Source organism: Porites lutea, chromosome 2 (genome assembly GCF_958299795.1).
Source record: "Porites lutea chromosome 2, jaPorLute2.1, whole genome shotgun sequence".
Lineage (NCBI taxonomy): Eukaryota > Metazoa > Cnidaria > Anthozoa > Scleractinia > Poritidae > Porites > Porites lutea.
This window is the reverse complement of record NC_133202.1, coordinates 56,154,609-56,163,056: the sequence shown is the minus strand read 5'-3', so window position 1 is coordinate 56,163,056 and position 8,448 is coordinate 56,154,609. Positions and strand designations below refer to the sequence as shown.

Sequence of the window (8,448 nt, the reverse complement as noted above, 5' to 3'; positions counted from 1 at the left end):
GGATATGGCAAAGAAAATAGTTAAGATCATCACAGTTACAAAACTATTGATTCAGATTGGTTCATATGCATCATCCCTAATACGTTTTTTTGGGATCTGGAGTATGGGGATCGTAATTTAAAGCAAAATAGGGGCGAGCAGGGGTTTCAATAAGCACCAACGACTGACGAAACACATCGGTTATTTTTCTCATAGAAGTCGGCTACTTTTCTCCCTGAAAGAAGAAGCAACTAGTGCTTACGATGTCGTAAAGTCAAATAACATATCATTAAATCTGAATAAAAATGTAAAGGCCCACTGCTTTTGAGTTACGCTTTAGTTATGTAAATGCTGTATTTCAGTCAATTCTTCACATGTTTCTTTGGAGGTTTACACAGAAGTTGCATGGCTGACAATCGGAACCTGAATGAAAGCTACATTTTCTTGAATGAAAAACACACTCTTTTGTACTCAATTTGGTCCCCAGAACACTGGAAATCGCATTTTAGGGCTTTGAAATTTCAAAATTTTCTGACCGAGCATGCCCCTTGCTAGAGGCACTGGATTAACACCCCTTTGTTGATACAGTCGAGTACTCTATTAAAACGTTCTTGCTACTTCTTTCCCTGTCTCCCCTGGGTGAGACACAAGAATCCAAAGTATGCACAGGATGGGGGATGCCAAAAATAACAATCAGGATATACAGCGGGATTGAGTGAAAATTTGAATCAACATTGATCGGAAAGAAGAACCCTATTGAGGACCCTCTATTAAAACATTTTCATAAATTTACCCACGAAAAAGTTACAGTAATAACATCAATAGGCCTTTTGCAATAGTTCATCACGTGATCAACTTTTGGTAAACACGAAAACAGTTCGCTTTTGAAAAATTTTGCTAGCACGAGCTGAAAGAGCACATGAAAATTAGGTAACCCGTAAATTTTCAGCTGTCGTGAAATATTTCCTTAAGCATTACTGGGCTCAAGTCTCCTTTTAATTCATAACAGGTAATTTGAGCCCTTAAATGCATAAGGCAAAGATTTATAAACGACAGCTTAAAAATTTCTGAATTTACAAGGATTTGTACAGAAAACCACTCAAGCGTGACCGGGTGGCAAGAGCTGTTTTTCTCATACAAATCCTTCTATTTTTCGGCGGCCGTTGCAATCGCTACTTTTGAAATATATGGCTGAAAATTTACAGGTTACCTAATTTTAATATGCTCTTTCAGCTCGACCTAACAAAATTTTTCAAAAGCGAACTGTTTTCGTTGATCACGGACCAACTAATGCAAAAGGCCTATCCCCTTACAAATCTTGATACTAGTCAAAATGCCATAACTCTCAACTCTCCACAACTCTCCATCCCGTGATGGCCTCTGATAAGTGCATTAGGGTTTGCTATAAACTGCTGCCAAAGATGATTTTCGTTTTTCAATGCCCACAAACGTTTTTTAAAAACTTGCCGTGGGAAACAAGAAAATCGGAAACCATTTTAGCAATACGACAAAACGTAGCACAGACCTTCAGCACAAAAAGGCTGAAAAATAACGTACAATGCAGGCGGAGTTGCAGATCGGGAAGATCAGTCCGCAAAACACTCCCTGAAAAACGCAAGTGTAAGCTGGCTGTAACGAAATTTAATAATAACCTTACATCAGCTCACCTCACAACCTTGCAAATAAGCAATCAGCAAAATAAAACAGCGAGAAAAGTCCTCCTGAAACCTGGCACTTACAACAAAGATGGCATTTTTGAAGAGAAAATGTGTGAAAAATAGGAATATGGCGCCTGAACGACACAACGTTTATCAGCCAATCGTTGTGCATTAAGCTTCAAGTACGCCTGCTGGTAATGTCCCTTCAGAAAAACTAACCTGAGATCAGGCCCAATTTGAGCGGTTCTCATACATTCTCTCTAACGGCTACCGTAATGTAATTTTCGAAGCGAAACGAAAATAGAGCCTGATCTCAGGTTACAGAAAAATAATCTGTAGCCTGCGAGAGCATCCGGTTGTTTCAGCTCTAGCAAGGGAGGATGGAGAGAAGCGACGACCGGAAATACGTGTGCGTTTCGTAGGCTACACGAAGGAGACTTTAAAATACCGTGTGGCCCGAAATTTTTGCGGGAGTTTATTTTTGCAAATTGGCGATTTTTTGTGTTTTGCGGGAACTGATTTTTGCGATCAAGACAGATTGGTTTTTCTAGCTAGAAATTTATTTTTTGCGATTTTTAAAAAGTACCCAGTACCCAGCTTTGATAATATTTTCGTTTTTGTTAAGTACGTGCAATAGAAATACATATTTTCAAACAGTATAACGGTAAGCGTACCCTATGTAAAACCAGTAATTCATTGTATACCGTGTTGTTTCTGAATGAAAGAGGCAACTTGTAATTGAGCCGACGCGATTTCTTAGTGCTGTATGTTTGTGTAGCGAAGTTAGAGTATATTTACTATGCAGTAAATTTTTGCGGGAAATATGTTTGCGGTAATTTTTATTTGCTGGTACTTTTTTTGCGGATCGCTGAAAAAATCGCAAAAATTAGAACCCACAAACTTGAAATTTCGTGCCACACGGTAGGAATCAATTACAAAAATAGAACGTTTTCCATAAAATTCATCTGTTAGCCTTTTTGAGCCCGTTTAAAGACCCTTTTATATACTTTAACTAAATGAAACCCCTACGCCTTTCATGAAGACCTGACGACTGAACAGGGTAGCCCGTGTAGGCCATCATAGAGAGTACCCTCCCCCCCGGGACAACCAGCAGGATCTTCGTCTACGGCTTTTGCAGTTAATTTCTTTAGACATGGTAATACATTTTCACTATATGTAGAATCTTGTCTTTTCTGGGACGGAAGGCTTGAAGAGAGGTTAAATCGTTTACGAATATTTTTAAAAATAGCGCCACTACACCATACGGGTCAGGATGGCCGAGCGGCCTAAGGCGCCAGACTCAAGGTCATTAAACCTTCCCATTAAGAAATGGGGGCGGGCGTTCTGGTCTCCGAATGGAGGCGTGGGTTCGAATCCCACTCCTGACAATAATTTTTTTAGTAATGCTAGACTATACTTTTTGTGTGTTTTGATAATTTCAAAACTATTAGCCTTCTCTAAGGACAACCGACTACTAAAATAGCTCTAAGTCAAGAGCCTGTTTGCATGGAGGTGGGGGAGCCCAGACAGGTGAGGTCACATGTGGTGGGTCATCCCACCTATCATGTAAACTTGATCAAATTAAAACAAGAACGCTCTTACAGCGACCTCCACTCTCGCTTGCGTGGAGATGGAGATTAGATCGAAAAATGAGGAGGCGATTAATTCTACACGAAACAGGATTTACCCGGCTAAAGGTTTTTTTTTTTACTTCCTACTTTATCGACGTCGATACTTTTTATTTGTTTCTATGATTGATTTAGTAGGCGTTTTAGCGACGACCAGAAAGACGTCTGCGGTCGCCGGCTATACGCGTGTATAAATACACGAAAATTCAAAGGCCTCGAATCCACAGAAATTACATCATTGCCAGAGATCAAAAAAATGATTTACATGGCCTGTCATTTCAATCATCGCCAAAAATAAACCGCATGCTCATCACAAGGTCATTTCCATACAATGAAAGTTTAGAACACCCGAACATCGCAGTTTTGCCAATTAAGTTTCTTTTTTTTTTCCGACCACTCAGTACTGTTCACTCGTTCCAAAGTAATAAACGCTTTTAAGCGATAGAATTCGTGGACCGACATTAGCGAGTTCCAGAAACATGCCTTTGAAAATTTTCAGCTCTCGTGATGTTTCTTGATATTTCTTCTACCATTTTATGGAGATGTAAACTGAAGTCAACGCAAAATGGAAACTTAAAAAAGCGTATAATCCATTTATCTCGAAACATAATACACATAGTTACACATGACTTATATGATCTTTATTTTCCTAAAGGTGTTTTGAATACGAACGAACACAGTCAATGTGAGGGGCAAAAACAGCATTAATATTTTCAGTAAATGAACCATAGGGTTTTAACTAATATAAGGGTCAATTATTGTTCATTGAGATGAATCGCTTGAAAAGAGAGACTTCGCTTGAAGTTGTGATCAAAGAAGTAAACAAAGTCACAATACTCCGTCACGTTCAGTCTTTTTAATATCCAAGGACTGTGAATAGTGATTCCATATTGTTTAGCAGGCACAAAAACTTTGGAGGAGTTATAAAGCGGCATAGTTACCGTCCGTGAAGAAAAGTTAGTTATGGGGGAGACAAACAATAAACTGGAGCGAATTTTTAACTCTTATCGGTATCAGGTAAAAAATATGTTGTCGATCGTTTCATCTATTTACATTGTTTGAATTGCGTGCTGATGAAAGCAACATGCGAGCGAGAAATCTTTAAACTTTTTTAGGTCAGAAAATGCAAAGGATTTTATTCCTTTAAGTTAGAGAAAAATACCAAGAGGAAAATCTTAAAACTGAATATTTTCTTGTGGAAAAAATAGTACGTTTTCATGTAGACTGTAGACCGCAAATCACGATCGTCTATTTACTGCACGTCTCACAAACGTGCGAATTCTGAAGTTCAGAAGCCAACCGACGATTGCGTTTTTCGCTGCTGTCAATCATCTTATCTTAACGGACCTCTTAGGAAACAAAACTTTACTTCACGGGTTCAAAAGGTCATGGTTTGTGGTTTGTGGATTTCGATCCGTTTTGTGTTTCTCTGTTTCAAGGTTCGTCGCTTGTGATCATAATTATGATTGACGGCAGCGAAAAACACAATTGTGAAGGTGGCTTTTTGAGCTATTTTGAAAAAAATAGCTCATATGTCAGTGATGTGAGCGTATGTATCCTTGTGGCTTTGTATCTTTGTGGCTTTGTATGTTGGGATGTTTGTTGCAAGAGCAAATAAGGTTGAAGGTACTATGAGTTGATGCTTAGGAACCAATGAGATTTTGGCATCTACTTAAACATGACATTGCTAAAGGTCGAACAAGGGCACTTTGAGACCGCCATCTTGATTCTTGACAATTTTTTCGTCTTTTATTACGGCTACAGGTGTTTGGAAACATTATATTAAATACCTTCATGATTCAAACGCTGTGTACAGTGATGCAGCTGTTTAAGCGTTCATATTTTAGTGTGGATGCTATTTCAAGACATTTCTGACCGAATTCGGCTATCGCGAACGGTACTGACGCACGTATTTATGAGTTGTGTTTCACCTGCTTCAAGGTAGAGTATAAAGGATCATATATTTGCAAAGGTCTTCCAGTGAAGCAATAATTGATATTTAGATTTGGACTTTAATTTGAAAGTATGCGGCCTATAAAATGTAGTTTTACAAGTTTTAAAGGCAGCTTATTTTTTTTGAAAGCTGTACCGAGTATTGTTAATTCTGTAAACAAGCTTTAAAAATATCATTCTCTCGCTTACAAAGTTCAACAGACCTTTTTCGTTCCGGCAAGACAAAAAAATGATAATAAGTGAACAACATGATACATCTTTCCTGCATACTAAGCATTATAGTTATTGAAACGTATTTTATTTAGTAAAGATGAGTTACTTAAGTAGCGTTACTCCGGTGAATTAAGGAATGGGTCCTCGTTACATGCGGGGTTTTATGACTTGATCTTGTTTTTTCCAGTATCTTCCTTTATTTTAATCTTAGACCGCTGTGTTTAAGACCAGAACCACTTTGGACCTTAAGCACTCCTTTTTTTAGATCATGTGACTAGCCACGCCCATAATTATGCAAAATTTGGACTTTGCAGATTACACCAGTTTACTGAATGTGACCACAATAGTTTTTCCTTCCATAATATTTCATTTACAGTCAAATAAGCTAAATTAATCGGGGATTTGTGAAATGATCCATTCCTTCGTAATTATTAGATATTTTTCTCTCGTCCCAGTCTCCCTCTTAACAAGAAACGTTATAGTTTACAAAACGTAGAAAATTTAAGAAAACCCCGATTAATTCCATAAACTTTGTGTCAATAGTCGTTGACAAAAAGTGAATTAAATTACAAGTGTTATTTATAAAGTGGTGTAAATTTGGATTGAAATAAAAAGTCAAAAATGGGTGTGGCAAGTCACGTGACACAGATAATACATTAGTAATAATGAAAAATGAATGCTTATGGGGAGTAGATATTGAATTTAAAATATTAATGCGAAAGGCAAAATCCCTACTAAAACAGACCACCCCCTCCAAATTTACAGTGCCCCATTCCTTAATTCACCGGAGTAGGGAATGAAATTGGAAGAAGCTAAGTTGACAGAATAATTAGATACTGTTTTATTGAGTGGAGTAACATAATATGACCAGAAATATATTTCGGCAGTTTGATAATTTTCTTGGAAGTTAATAAATGTTAGGCTATCAGCCTTGACGTTGCATGAAACATAATTTAATTGCAGATGTTGTAATAAAGGCGAGGTGATTTCTTAAAATCGTTGAGAAAATTTTGTAGTAAACAATTTGCGTTTTTTTTTTTTACGTACTGATTGTAAAAGGGCCAAAGGCCAACATCTTCACGTGCAAATTGTGTGCAGGAGTTATTTTTATAATTCTGTTTACTAGACATACTGTGTGATAACTCGAATTCCCTCACGTACGAACCACGAAAGGGGGCAAAGTCCAACACTTTCACGTGCCAGTTGTGTGACTGTACATCTCATGCAGATTAGCTTTTCTCAATAATAATAGTAACTTGAACGTATGAAGACCTGTTTCGTTTTGTAACCACTGCCTTAAAAAAGGCTCTTATCTTTTAAGAAGCAATAGATTTTAAAACATAAAGAAATAAGTTGTCAGAGTTAAGGACTGTTTCACTGAGTAGAATCGCACGTGAAAACCTCTTGAATTGTGATGATGCAACCATCTACCACAATGATAAGAATCCTGGTATTTCTTAACTACTCGAATTCGATGAGTCACATTTTGCCATAAGAAACTCCGAGGAAACCTTAGTGTTTTCCTTCTAATCAAAATGCAACGTTTGGTGAGTAGATATTTATTTTACTTTAACAATTTGTTTAACTTGCACCAAATGTAACAGGGAAAGGCAGGGGAAAGTGAATATATAGCATGAGGATCGACGCAGCTGAGCGTTTCGCGTTTTTATTTATGTACGGCAATACCCAATTTCGCACAAAAACACAGTCTACATTTAGGACGAAAAAGGTAGATTCATCACTCTTGGTAAGGTTACACTGAAGCATTAAAGTTACACTGAAGCATTCAAAATAGCTCATGCACGTTTAACGTGCCTATGTTGAAGTTTAGAGTTCGATTTTTTGTGAAAAGCGCAGCAAAGTCTCAGTGCAGTCAGAGGCCCCCGGATCAGGCGGGATCAATGGGCAGTTGGTTGTCTGTTTTAGTATACTTCTGGCGTTCATACAATACAATATTTCTGTCTAGTGTAAATCAGCTCCGTCCGTCGCACTTTATGCTCGTAGAACGACAACAATTTTTGGGATTTCCGGTTACGTCAAATTAGTCACGCTATATTTTGGGGCACAGAGGGATTGGGGGAGGGGTGCGTGAAAATAATGCAAATCGTTTCCTGCTTAGAATTAATGGCTAACTTGTTTATTTTTATTCATAATGGTAGAATTTAAAAGTTATTGCACAGCCCCCACTTTAAAATGGTACTCTTTATTTTGGTTACGAAAGTCTTTCAAAAGGGTACAATGTTCTGAATGAGTTTATGTTTCAGTCTCACATGAGATTCTGTCGCATGCAATGGTCGGCGACAAAGTTTAGTAGCCTAAGTGTGTGAGTTGTGAGTTTCGTTCTAACTTTAAGTGATCCCTAACACACACATAACTTTTCATTTTAACTGTGTTTGTCTTCTTATTCATTATTTATTTCTTTTCAAAAGTGTAAGTGTTAAAGAAAGAAGAGAAGAATAGCGTGGAGGCCTTAATTATATTTAAGGTCGATCAGGTACTAGGAAATGCTAGTTTATTGAAAAGTTTATCTGTTAAAACTCATTGCAGTAAAATCAATACTGAATTGCTGGGCTTAAAAATTAACAAGACTAATTTCAAAATATACTTTAAAAATACCACTAATTTACCTACAATCGGCGACAAAATTGTTGAGACATTGTACTTAAATAGGGTAATTTTGGAGAACAAAAGAATCCGCACCCCTCCCCTGTCCCCTCCATTCAAAGTTGGGGTGTTTGTTGTTTTCTATAGGCAGCTAGAACAAGGGCACAACATTGCACGGAGGGGATGGGGGAGGAAAGCTATATTTCCTCCTTTTGAAGTTAATAAAACGTAAAAAAGCCCAGTTTTGGGCGAAGTGTCTCAACTCATTTTGTCGCCGATTGGAGATATTTATCAATATGAATAATAATATTACTTATAAAAGTTTACTTCAAATTTCTAAATGTAAAAATGAATCTGCCCTCTTGGTCCTACAAGTAATTGAGCTATTAAATAGAAGGAATTTCTCGGAGTTC

The 8,448-nt window shown here is 37.4% G+C and overlaps 1 non-coding gene across 1 annotated transcript; it reads left to right on the top strand.

The window, feature by feature from the left end:
* Positions 1-2,904: 2,904 nt before the first annotated feature.
* On the top strand, positions 2,905-3,025 carry Trnal-caa (transfer RNA leucine (anticodon CAA)). Its single transcript has 2 exons — positions 2,905-2,942; positions 2,980-3,025. It is a non-coding gene; the product is annotated as a tRNA-Leu (tRNA).
* Positions 3,026-8,448: the final 5,423 nt, after the last annotated feature.